Source organism: Halichoerus grypus, chromosome 8 (assembly GCF_964656455.1).
Source record: "Halichoerus grypus chromosome 8, mHalGry1.hap1.1, whole genome shotgun sequence".
NCBI classification, from domain to species: Eukaryota; Metazoa; Chordata; class Mammalia; order Carnivora; family Phocidae; genus Halichoerus; species Halichoerus grypus.
Window position 1 is genome coordinate 93,480,227 of NC_135719.1, and position 12,585 is coordinate 93,492,811.

The window sequence follows — 12,585 nt, forward strand, 5'->3', positions numbered from 1 at the left end:
GCTAAAATGTTCTTTATGATTACTGCAGGTAGTTGCTTCTGTTTTTTTAAGTCAATTATAAAATAAAAGCCTATCAACAGTTTTTGTTTTGGAAATTTTACTGGCTTGGGAAATCTAAAATTTTAGTGACTACTGATTTTCTCAATTTCCTAGAACAGGAAATTGAAGTGATTTGCCAAAGGCTACAGAGTTGATAAATGCCAGCACCTGTATCCAAATATTCATTTTATGATTCCACAGTAATCAGCCCTGAACTAGTTATAGGAAGTGACTGAGTGAAAGGGAGCTCTGTTTTAAAAATGTTTAAATCCTTCATCTAATACATGGCTCTTCTGGGTTAGGAGGACTCTCTCCTGGGTGGTATGAGAAATAATTCCTCTAGGGAGAGTGAAGATAAACTTTAGGGTAGGTTCCTGATTATCAAGAATTCATTTTCCAGTTGATTCATGACTGTGACCCCTCTTATTTTAAATGTGTTCTATGAGAGAAGCTGAAAATGTCTCTGAACATGCTAGGTGGTGTGAGAGCTAGAAACTCACAAGGTATATGGATTAGTTTCCTGTCATTGCTGTAACAGGTATAACAAATCACCACAAATTTAATGGCTTAAAACAACATAAATTTGTTATGTTACTGTTTAGGAGGTCAGAAATCTGAAATTGTTCCCACAAGGCTAGAATGATGTCACTAGGACTGCGTTCCTTTGTAGATAGTCTCTAAAGGAGACTTTTTCTTACCTTTTTTAGCTTCTAGAGAGGCAGCCTACTGTTTACTTGAAATGGTGCATTTCTATAAGGAGGTGATCAATTAACATTTTATAGTCTATTCATGTATTCAGTTCTTTGAATTTATTCAGTATATAGTTGACCCTTGAGCAGCACAGGGGTTGAGGGGTCCCCCCCGAGTTGAAAATTCATGTATAACTTTTGACTCTCCAAAAACTTAACTACTAATAGCCTACTGTTGACTAGAAGCCCTACTAACAGCATAAACAGTTGATTAACATATATTTTGTGTGTTATGTATTATATACTGTATTCTTACAATAAAGTAAGGTAGAGAAAAGAAAATATTGTTAAGAAAATCAGTGTGGGGGGGGCATCTGGCTGGCCTAGTCGATAGAGCATGTGACTCTTGATCTTGGGGTTGTAAGTTTGAGACCCATGTTGGGTGTAGACATTACTTAAAAATAAAATCTTTTAAAAAAGAAAAAAATCATAAGGAAGAGAAAATACATTTATAGTCCTGTACTGTATTTATAAAAAAATCTGCTTATGTTTAAACTTGTATTGTTCAAGGGTCAGCTGTAGTTATTTTATTCAGCCAGTACACAGTGTCTACCATCTCTTGCCATATCTGGGTTTTGGCATTGGTGATGAACTGAACTGAGACATACACATGGTCTAAAAAAAAAATGAAATGTGTGTGAGTGTGTATGTGTGAAAGAGTGTGTGTGTGTGTGTGTGTGTGTGTGTGTGTATTTTCAGAAGAGGGGATGGGTGAGCTTGGGGTTAGAATTTTAGGAACCACAAAATCACTGTTGACATTTGTTGTTACTGCACCAGGGAGCTCCTCTGGTCAGGACTAGAGGTGGGAGGCTGGAACTCTCTAAGTTGTATATTAGGTTAAGAGAGGCTATGTTGCACTAATAACCCCCATATCATGACTTAATACAACACAAGTTTATTTCTCACTCATACAGAGTTTGGCTTAGAGGTCAGCATCCCTTTTATCTTGTGATGCCACCTTCTTATATTGGGGTTTTCAAGGTTGTTACAGGAGGGGAAGAGAGGGCTAGAGGATCTCATAGAATGCCTCTAAGGGTGAGTCCAGAAATTGGCTAATATCACTTCTGCTTGCATGGCTCTGGCTTCAACCCCATTTGGGAATAGGAGCTGCTATGATTATAATCCAACAAGTCTAGGTTTTGGAGAAGAGGTAGAAGAGTAAATGATGGTTACATCTTTTATGAACTGAATGTTTGTGTCTCCCCCCCCCGCCCCGCCCAATTCATATGTTGAAACCCTACCCCCCAGTATGATGGTATGGGAGGTGGGGACTTTAGGAGGTAATTAGAATGCAGTAAATGTCATGAGAGCTCTGCCCTCATTGAATGGGGTTAGTGCCTTTATAAGAGCCATGAGGGAGTTTGCTTCCCCTCTCTGCTCTCTGCCATGTAAGAATACAATAAGAAGTTGGTAGTCTGCAGCCTAGGAGAGGACTCTCACCAGAACTCGACTTGGCTGATTCAAGCACCATCTCAGACTTCCAGCCTCCAAAACTGTTAGAAATAAATTTCTATTGTTTGTGAGCCATCCAGTCTATGGTATTTTTGTTAAAGCAGCCCAAATGGACTAAGATCTTACTTCTTTTCATTTCCTAGTAGGACTTTTGCCCTGCCTTGACATTACCTCATGGCACTTGCAGCTTGGGTTATTGCTACTGATTTCTGTATTGGTGGGAGAGACAAGACTTACCCTAACGCAACATGGGGGGAAGTAAGAGCCATGCAAATTTTTCTGAACCGTGATGACATGAAGTTTTTGATGGGTTCCCTGGGTCCATATTCCCTCTCACTTTTCTAGTTTTTTTTTTTTTTTAAAGATTTTATTTATTTACTTGACAGAGAGACCGTGAGAGGGAACACAAGCAGGGGGAGTGGGAGAGGGAGAAGCAGGCTCCCCGCAGAGCAGGGAGCCTGATGTGGGACTTGATCCCAGGACCCTGGGACCATGACCTGAGCCGAAGGCAGACGCTTAACGACTGAGCCACCCAGGTGCCCCACTTTTCTAGTTTTTAACTGAGAAGGAAGCAGTTTCATTTCTTGTCCCAGTAAATAGAGAGAATAAACAGTACATAGGGCCAGGGTAAGATAATTATTTTTTCTTTTTTTAGAGTGAGAGAGAGAGAACATGAGAGCACAAGCAGGGGGAAGGGCAGAGGGAGAAGCAGACTCCCCACTGAGCAGGGAGCCAGGACTGGGATCATGACCTGAGCCAAAGGCAGACGCTTAACCAACTGAGCCACCCAGGGACCTGGTGATAATTTTGATAAACCGCTAACTTCGAGTATTTGATAGTGACCAAGGATAGCAGAAAAGTTTGTGTTGGATACCTGGGGGTTATGATTCTTGTTTAGCAAGTGGATTCCCTCCCAACTGTTGATGGTATCCTTAGCCACTCCCCTCAGGTCAGGTTGAAGGTTTCAAATAATAATTTAAAAAACATTATATCAAAGTAAGTACCTTGCATCAAATTTTAGCCTCTCATGGCATACAAAAGGAAGAAAAATTTAAAAGAATTCGATTTAATAAAATGAGCACCTTGACCAATAAAGAAGAGATATAAAGTTGAAAATTTTGTTAAAGTTTTCAAAATAAGCTGACAATCTCATTAAAACTATTTATATTGGATTATTCATTTAAAACGTATATATTCCTCTGCTCAGTACTGTGTGCAATAAGCATTAGAGATATGAATTGCTGCAGTATTAAATCCTTAGACATTGTTAAAAGATTAATGTATGATAACTCTATTCATATGAATTAATATCAGAGTTGTAGAGTAACACTAATTTTGATTAAATCAGCAACATAGAGAAATACACTTAAATTCTGTATTGAGTTTATGCAGAGTTATGGAAATAGTAATAAGAAGAAAAAGTCTTTTAATATTACTACTGATTATATTCCTCTTCATGTTGGTGCCTAATTTTAGTGAGCTTTTATTAAGTTAAATTTATATGTTTTGTATCATGATTCAAAAATAAGTTTGATTTGAAATTTAGTTATATCAATGATTAGAATGTTTTTATACTGTTTTAAAAATATATGTATTTAAAAATAGTTATTAAAGGGAAAATTGTCAATTTCAAAGTCCGCTATAACATTAACGAATTTCATCAAATTTTTTAAAAAATACAAAAATTTTTCATTGTTATTTATCACTGGGGAAAGGTCAATGAAGTGTTTACAAACCGTGCTTGTGTTTTGTCTGTATCTCCTCAGCTGTTTATCGTGACCATAGGAACTTTGAAGAGTTTTACATTGACATTTGTGGAGTGACTTTTGTGTCGTTTAGCCTTTTTAAACGAACAGTATGAATACTAAGTTTTTCTTTTGCAAAACCAACTGCTATTATTTTTGGTTATATGGACAAATTTGTTAGAAGATGTTGAAGAAATGCCAAATATTCAAAAAATATCACTGTTCAAATAGAAAATGTTGGTTAGAATATTGATTAGGTAAAATGTCATAATTGTATGAGTGAAAAGTTGGCCTTTTTAAAAGTCAGTTTTGTTTGGTTTACTGTGAAATTTCTTAGGACTGAAAATGCTCTGGACATGTTTGTCTATTTTTCCACACTAGATGGAGCTGTACACTAGGTATTGTGCTATAGCAAACAAGGGCATGTATCCGGTAATACTAAGGTTAAACTTCAGTAATGCATATATTAATACAGTTAAATATTGGTCTGTTTGTTGCATAACTAAAGGTAAAATATAATTTTATCCCTTACATATAAAAATGTTATTTTCCAGTCATTGTGGGGAATGTATACGTTTGATTTTTCTGATGGAGTTGTTAAGTTTCTCTTCGTCTATCCTTATACTTTGTTGGTACCCTAATGGCCAAAAATATTAAAAATTTTCAATATAGTTAAAATTACCTTAAATGGTTTCTGCTTAATGATTTGCCAGCATAACTAAATTTCTGCATTTCTTTTGATGTAAGCATACTGCCTGTTACCTATGGTATGCTTAATGGTTAGGTTAGTACATTGATCTCTTGTAGATGATTCTACTCCTACTAGTTCAGTTGATTTATATACTTACCAAGAATCACTTGTTTGTCCCCAAACCTGTTTATACCAGTTGTATCTGTGATCATAATTATATAATTTAAATGAAATCTATGTAAGCTAATGAAAATATCATTTGTAGAAAGCATTCCTCCTGTGAAAACTTAAGGTGAACGATTTGCAACACTCAGTAAAAGGTGAATTGCTAAAAAAAAAAAAATTACCATCAATGAGATAGTAATTTTTGAATTTGAATGAGAAAGTTGTGAAAAAAAAAACCTAGCTTTTGCACATGTTTGTGGGGCCAAAAATGCTTGGGATTCTGTAAGTTCTGTACAAAAGGTGCTGTTATTTAATGCTGTGATTACAAATGTACGAGTTTCACATTTTGAAAGTTACAATTGAGAAATAATTCTCCAAGCAATTTTTACTTGAAAATGCCAAATGTCCTGAAAGTTATTTTTACTTAAGTGCTTAATGATTTTAAAATTCGCTTCTCTCTTAATGTTAGACTATCTTGCTATAGCTTTCTATGATTGTTTTAGCTGATTATTATTTAGAGGCCATCCAAATAAAAAGTGTTAATTAGAAGACAATATATTTAGATAGAAGAAAATAAAACCAGTACTTTATCAAAGACTCCAGATATAATTTTAGCAAATAATGTAGCTTTTTCAGTCTTACTTTTGAGTTAATGTAATGATTTTAATCTTTCTGTTATTCCAGATTTTATGATTCCTTGAATTGTTTTTTTAGCCAAAAGTTTGAAATTTGGTCCTTAGTTTGTCTGGTCTCTTCATGTTGAACTAGCAAGGGATTGTCTTCCTCCACATATACAAAACTGGCGATTTTGGTTCAGTAGTGATTTCCTCTCTAATAAGAGTTTCTCCTCCTCTGCTATAATCCTATGAGAGAAATTTTATTACTAAAAAAAGGTAAAAGAATTTTTTACTTTCATAAAAAGAACAGGAAGGAATCAGAAGATCTAGGTTTTAATCCTGGGATCTAGGACCTAGAACAGTAAATACTTGCCAAATAAATAAATGAATGAGTAGTTTGCTGCTTATTAGTTCTGAGTATATAACCTGGCTGATTAACTTAGCTCTTAGAGCCTTATCTATAACATGGGATTTTATTAATTCAACACACATTTTTTTTTCTTTCAACACACATTTCTTGAGTGTTATAAGTCAGGCACCACAGTGAGAACTATAAGCCTCCTTTCATTCAGGTTGCTTAATTGGAAGGAACAGATAAGTAAATAATTAAAATACACTGTGACAAATACTCCGATGGAAGCAGGCCTGGACAGAGACAAGTGAATAGCCCCTTTAAACCTGCAAATATTGGTCAAATTTTATTTAGTGGGGATAGGAAGAAACAGATTTTATTTTAAAATTATTATGCAGAAACTGATTAAAAAATTAATTTTCTCTCACTAGTTGAGGAAAACATTTCTGAAAAAATTTTGCAAAAAATTTTTCAGTTTTTTGGAGCTTCTGTTTTCACTTCTCAACAAACAGTTTCATGGAAGGCACATTTATAAGTTTCAAAATTAGATAATAATAGAAGTTGCCCAAGAAGTGCCATGGATTATTTTCTGAATTTTAATTCAGTGCAACTACATGTGTAGTAGATATTGTTGAGGAGTGCTTTTAAATTTCCAGTTAAGAGCGACATATAGAAACCTTAGTTAACTGACATCATACTTCTCATTTATTCCAGTGATGTTTTATGACCCTCATAGATTGCTGTACTCTCCAACTCTGCCCCTGAATCCCAACTGGCTTGACTACATTCAACATGAACAGAACTGACACTTTTATAATTTTGAATTTTCCAGTCTGTGACCACAGTATGTATTTCCTTTTATTTAGGTCTTCTTTTATATCTCTCAGTAAAATTGTATTATTTTTTCCCTAGGGGTTTTGCATTGTTGTGATTCTTATACAAGGACCTCAAATTTAGGGTGAAGGAAGTGTGAATAGCCAAGATTCTTGATTTGTTCCAGTATCAAAGGAACGGATTTAAGTGTTTTACCATTCTTAGAGGATTTTTCTTATTTGTTGTTTGTTTTAAGATACCTGTTATCAGATTATTATATTTTTAGAATGCAAAGATTTTTTTTTTTTAAGAAATGCATGTTGAGGGGTGCCTGGGTGGCTTAGTCGTTAAGTGTCTGCCTTCTGCTCAGGTCATGATCCCAGGGTCCTGGGATCGAGCCCCACATCCAGCTCCCTGCTCAGCGGGAAGCCTGCTTCTCCCTCTCCCACTCCCCCTGCTTGTGTTGCCTCTCTTGCTGTGTCTCTCTCTGTCAAATAAATAAATAAAATCTTTAAAAAATATATTTTAAAGAAACGCTTGTTGAATTTTATCAGCTGCTTCATCTGTATAGATTTTTAAATCTTCTTTTTTAATGTTAGTGTAATGGATATATTCATTTCTTTTCAAATATTGAATAAATCTATGAGATAACACAATTTAGTCACAATACATTACTACTTTTCTTATAATGTTGGTTTCTGCTTGCTAATATTTTGTGATTTTTACATGTGTGTTCATTAATGAAATTTGCTTCTTATGCTGCTCTCATATAGGTTTGATATCAAGATTTTTGCTATCTTCCTAAAGATTTTGCTATCTTTAACTCTCTGGAGATTTTAAGGTAATATTAGACTAATTTCAGATTAGATTGGAGTAATAATAATTTCTGGAATATGCTACTTCCCAGGAATATTTTTTACTCCTGATTAATTTCTTTGAAAATTATAGGCTTATTCAAGTTTTTTATGTGTACTAATTTTTTCTGGGAATGTTTCTGTTACAGCTCCATTTTCAAATGCATTGCCATAAAGATGTTAATAATATCCTCTTATTCTTCATATTGTTTGTATATTTTCTCTTTTCTTCTTGATCAGTTTTCCCAGTTTGTCAGTTTTTCAGTCTTTTTAAAGAACCAACTTTTGGCTTTGTTAATTCTCTCAGTGATATGTTTACTTTCCTATTTCATTAATTTCTCTTAATTTTTTTCCCTTCTAATCTTTTTGGGCTTATTTTGCTTTAGATCTGATTTCTTATGATGGATGCTTAGCTCATTAATTTTCAGTTTCCTTTTCTAATATATGTGTTGAAGGACGTAAATTTGCCTCCGTAGTACTTTAGCTGCATCTCACAGGTTTTGCTTTGTGGAATTTGTTATTGTAGAATTCAAAATATTTTCTAATTGTCATCAAGATTTTTTTCATTGAGTTGTGGGCACCTGGGTGGCTTGTTCGGTTAAGCATCTGACTCTTAATTTCAGCTCAGGTCATGATCTCAGGGTCCTTAAATCAAGCCCTGTGTCAGGCTCCATGCTGACCTAGAGCCTGCTTAAAATTTTCTCTCCCTCTCCCACTTCCCTCTCCCTCCCTCCCTCTCTAAAAATTAACAAAAAAAAGATTTTTTTCCATTGACTTATTAATTTCTAAGTATATGGGAGCCTTAACTTCTGAATATATGGGAATTTTAATTTCTGAATGATGATTTTCTTTTTGTTATCAATTTCTAACTTTACATTGTGGTTAGAGAAGATGCTCCATCAAGTTTTAATTCTTTGAAATTTGATTCTACTTGCTTTGTAGAATCAATGGTCAGTATTGTAATATTGCATGTGCTTAAAAAGAGTGTGTATTCTGGATGTTGGGTAGAACATTAGTTTATGTTTAGATTTGTTTAGATTTGTTAGATCAAGTTTGTTAATGGCATTGTATAAATCATCTGTATTCTTACTGAGTTTTTTTTTGTTTTGTTCCATCATTGTGGATTATCCATTTTCTCCTCACGGTTTTGTTGGTTTCTACTATACCTATGTAAAGCTTATGTTATTAGGCTTGTATACATGTAAAACTTTTGTATCTTCCTTGTGAATTGAAACTTTTATCCTTATACAGTGACCCTTTCTCTGCCTTAAAATCTATTTTGCCTCATATTAATATCACATAATGTTTTTTGCTTAATATTTGCATGGTATATCTTTTTACATCTTTTTTGTTCAACTTTTCTGATTATTTTATTTATTTTTAAAGATTTTATTTATTTTATTTTAGAGAGAGAGCGCGCACGCACACACACACATATGCGTGAGTGGGGAGAGGGGCAGAGGGAGAAGAGGAGAGAGAGAATCTCAAGCCGACTCCTTGTTGAACGTGGACCCTGATGCTGGGCTTGATCCCATGACCCTGAGATCAAGACCTGAGCTGAAACCAAGAGTTGGAGGCTTAACTGACCTAGCCACCCAGGCACCCTGATTTTTTTCACTTTAGAGTCTGTTGTAAACATGTAGATGAATTTTTTAAAATCTAGTCTGACAACTTCTTTTTACATTCTGAATTATGTAGATTGACTTCTTTTTCATTTGGTATATGTCCCTATGAATATTTTACGTTGTGGTAAAGTATACATACCATTTTATTGTGCACCATTTTTTAAGGGGTACAATTTACTGGCATTAACTGCATTCACATTGTTGTACACCATGACCACTATCCATCTCTACAATTTTTTCTTTATCCCAAACAGAAGCTTTGTACCCATTAAACAATAACTCCTTACTCTTCCTTCCCTCAACCCTGGGTAATAACTGTTCTACTTTCTTTCTTTATGAATTTGACTATTCTGACTTTATGAATTTGACTTTCTTTATGCATTTGGCCTCACCTAAGTGGAATCATACAGTATTTGTCCTTTTGTGTCTGGCTTAATTTCACTTAACATAATGTTTTTAAGGTTTATCCATGTTATAGCATCTATCAGAATTTCATTCCTTTTTAAGACTGAATAATATTCCATTGTATCTTCTTGCCACATTTTGTTTATCCATCCATCTCTTGATGGACAATAGGATTGTTCCCATCTTTTCACTATTGTGAATAATGCTGCTATGAACTTGGTGTACAGTCCTATGAATTTTAATGCAAGTGAAGATTCATGTAACTACCCCTGTATCAGAATACAGAGCAATTTTCTGTCATCTCAAAAAGCACCCTGGTACTATTTTTTTTAGTTGCATGTTACCTCTACTTACTCTCCTTGGCAAGCTCTGATCTCTTGTCCATCACTATAGTCATGTCATTCTAAGAAGGTTATATAAATGGAGTCATATATGTGCAGTTTTTTGAAACTGGCAGCTTTCACTCAGCTTAATGTCTTTAAGATTCATCCAAGTTGTTGGATCAAGTTTGTTCTTTTTTATTGGTAAATAGTGTACCATTCACTGTATGTATGTATGTATGTATGTATGTATGTATGTATGTATAGCAGTTTGTTTACCATTCACGGGTTGAAGGCTAATACAGTTGTTTTGTCTTGGGCTGCAGATTTTTATGTGGACATGAATTTTCATGTTTAGGGTAAATATGCAGCAATGAGATTGCTGGGTCAGATGCTGAGTTTTTAACTTTGTAAGAAATTGCCAAACCATTTCCCAGAGTGACTACTGTTGTGCATGTCCACTGGCATTGTGTGAGAATTCTAGTTGTTCCTCCTCATCATCAGCACTTGATATTTTCAGTATTTTTTAATTCAGTCTTTCAAATGTATATAGTAGTTATCATGGTTTTAATTAGTATTTCACTAATTAGTCATTATGTTGAACTACTTGCATATGCTTATTTGCATACCCTATATCCCTCTTTAGACAAGTGCCTATTCAAGTCCATTTTTACTGAGTTTTGATGGTTCTGGGTATATTCTGGATACAAGTCCTTTGTCAAATATGTAATTTCCACATATTTTTTCCTAGTCTGTAACTTGTCTTTTAATGAACTTGGCAGTTCTTTGACAAAGCAAAAGTTATAAATTTTGGTAAGATCCACTTTATCATTTTTTTTCCTTTATGAATCATGCTTTTAGTGTCATTTCTAAAGGCTTGGAGTTTTTTGAGCTTTCTGGATCTATGGGTTTGTAGTTTTTATATGCTTTGGGTACTGTTTCTTTACATGTCTAAAAATTCTGTTTTATTCTTTTATTATTTATTTATTTAGTATTTGTATTTTAAGTAGGCTCCATGCCTAACATGGGGCTTGAACTCATGACCCTGAGATCAAGAGTCACATGCTCTACTGACTGAGCCAGCCAGGCATCCCTGTTTTATTCTTTTACAGGTTATCATTCTTGTTTTTTCTTTGGAGACAGTTAACTTGTATAAACAAACATTATAAACCTTGGCTTTCCAACATCACATTAGCTGCTATCTGCTTAGTTTTTAATGTTTCACTTGCTGCTTTTTTGATAGCCGCATTCTCTGGTATGCCTGTATAGTTTGATGGTCAGCCAAGGATTTGGGTAGCACTTATAATCAGATTTGGGGGCTTACAGTTTTTGTATCTTCCTTGTTTCTGGGATCTTTCCATTAATTTTCCACTACTCTGCCATATGTTGAGCTGTGTCCTCTCGTATCTCAGGCCTCAGCTCTCTGCTGCCTTTACTGCCTATTTGGGGAACACATTCAGTCAATAAAGCAGCAGAGTCATAAATCTCACCTATTTCAGCTCTGTCTTTCAAGGGTAGACTGCCTCTGGTGTGTTGTTTTTGTTTGTTTGGTGAACATGCTGGGTTTTCGCCCCGAGCATGCCCAGTTTTGTGGTCCACCAGAGATTTGGGCAGTATTTATACTCAAATTTTGGGTTTTACTGGCTCTCTGATTCTCTTACTTCAGTGTCTTACCCTTCTATTTCCAGCTCGTCTTCTAATTCTGAACACTGTTCTCTGCCATCTCAAGCCAGCTGTGATCAATGGTCTGTTGATGGAGTTGTGGGGATTGGGGAATTTTCTTGGAATTCCAATTTTTCAAGAAGAAATTCTTGTCTTTTTTCTTTTTTTTAAGATTTTATTTATTTATTTTAGAGAGAGAGAGTGCGCACGAGGGAGCACAAGCAGGGTGAGGAGCAAAGGGAGAGGGACAAGCAGACTCCTAGCTGAGCATGGAGCCTGATGCAGGGCTCGATCCCAGGACCCTGAGATCATGACCTGAGCTGAAATCAAGAACTGGATGCTCAACTGACTGAGTCACCCAGGTGCCCCTCTTGTCTTTTTTCTATGCCAGGCTGCTTCCCATTGACTTAATTTTGTCTAGATTTCATAATTATTATCCTTGGGAAGGCTCATTTAACCACTTCACTGTGTTGCCATTACCAGAAGTTACTACACATTAAATTTTACATTTCAGTTGTTATGTTTTATTTATAGAATCTTCATTTATTTCCATTTCATATATGTTAATTCACAGTTCACTTTTTATTGCTTCATGTTCTCTGCATATATTTCAAACCTGTTCTTATTTTTTAAATTTAATATGAATGGTTTTATTATTTGTGACTGACAGCCCCAAAGGCTGAAGTATTTGTGGTTTGTTTGTGCAATCCCTTTTTTTAATGGTGATTCTTCATTTTAGTTCATTACTTCTTTGTGTGCTTGGGTATTTTTGACTGTATGCTACTTATTTTAAAATATGTTTATTTATTTATTTATTTATTTTCTGTGTGGGACTTGGATTCCTGGAATGAAGATACCTTTCTCCAGAGAAGATTTGCTTTTACTTCTGCCAGGTGCCAAAGAACCTACCATTCTGGCTCTATTTGAAACTAAATTCAGTGTTTGACATTTTTTGGACTACCCAGCTGATGTGAATTTGAGTTGCAGACCTTTGAAAGGTCTAGCTTGTGGTGAAAATTTCTTAAGGACCCTTTTTCCTGCTCTGATCAATACCAGGGAAGATTTCCCTGTAGTCCTCTAAGTATGAGTAATGGGT

At 35.0% G+C, this 12,585-nt stretch overlaps 1 protein-coding gene across 13 annotated transcripts in view; it reads left to right on the top strand.

Moving 5' to 3' along the window:
* MIPOL1 (mirror-image polydactyly 1) overlaps positions 1-12,585 on the top strand; it is a 306,247-nt gene that overhangs the window by 14,236 nt on the left and 279,426 nt on the right. For 5 of the 13 annotated variants that reach the window (XM_078053584.1, XM_078053583.1, XM_078053589.1 and 2 more), the window contains exon 2: positions 6,525-6,654. The exons of 5 other annotated variants lie outside the window; for them this stretch is intronic. The gene's annotated coding sequence lies outside the window, so the exon portion shown is untranslated. Of the gene's footprint in view, positions 1-6,524; positions 6,655-11,681; positions 11,852-12,585 lie in introns of all 13 variants that reach the window. 3 more of the 13 variants (XM_078053587.1, XM_078053585.1, XM_078053591.1) reach the window with 3 other exon arrangements.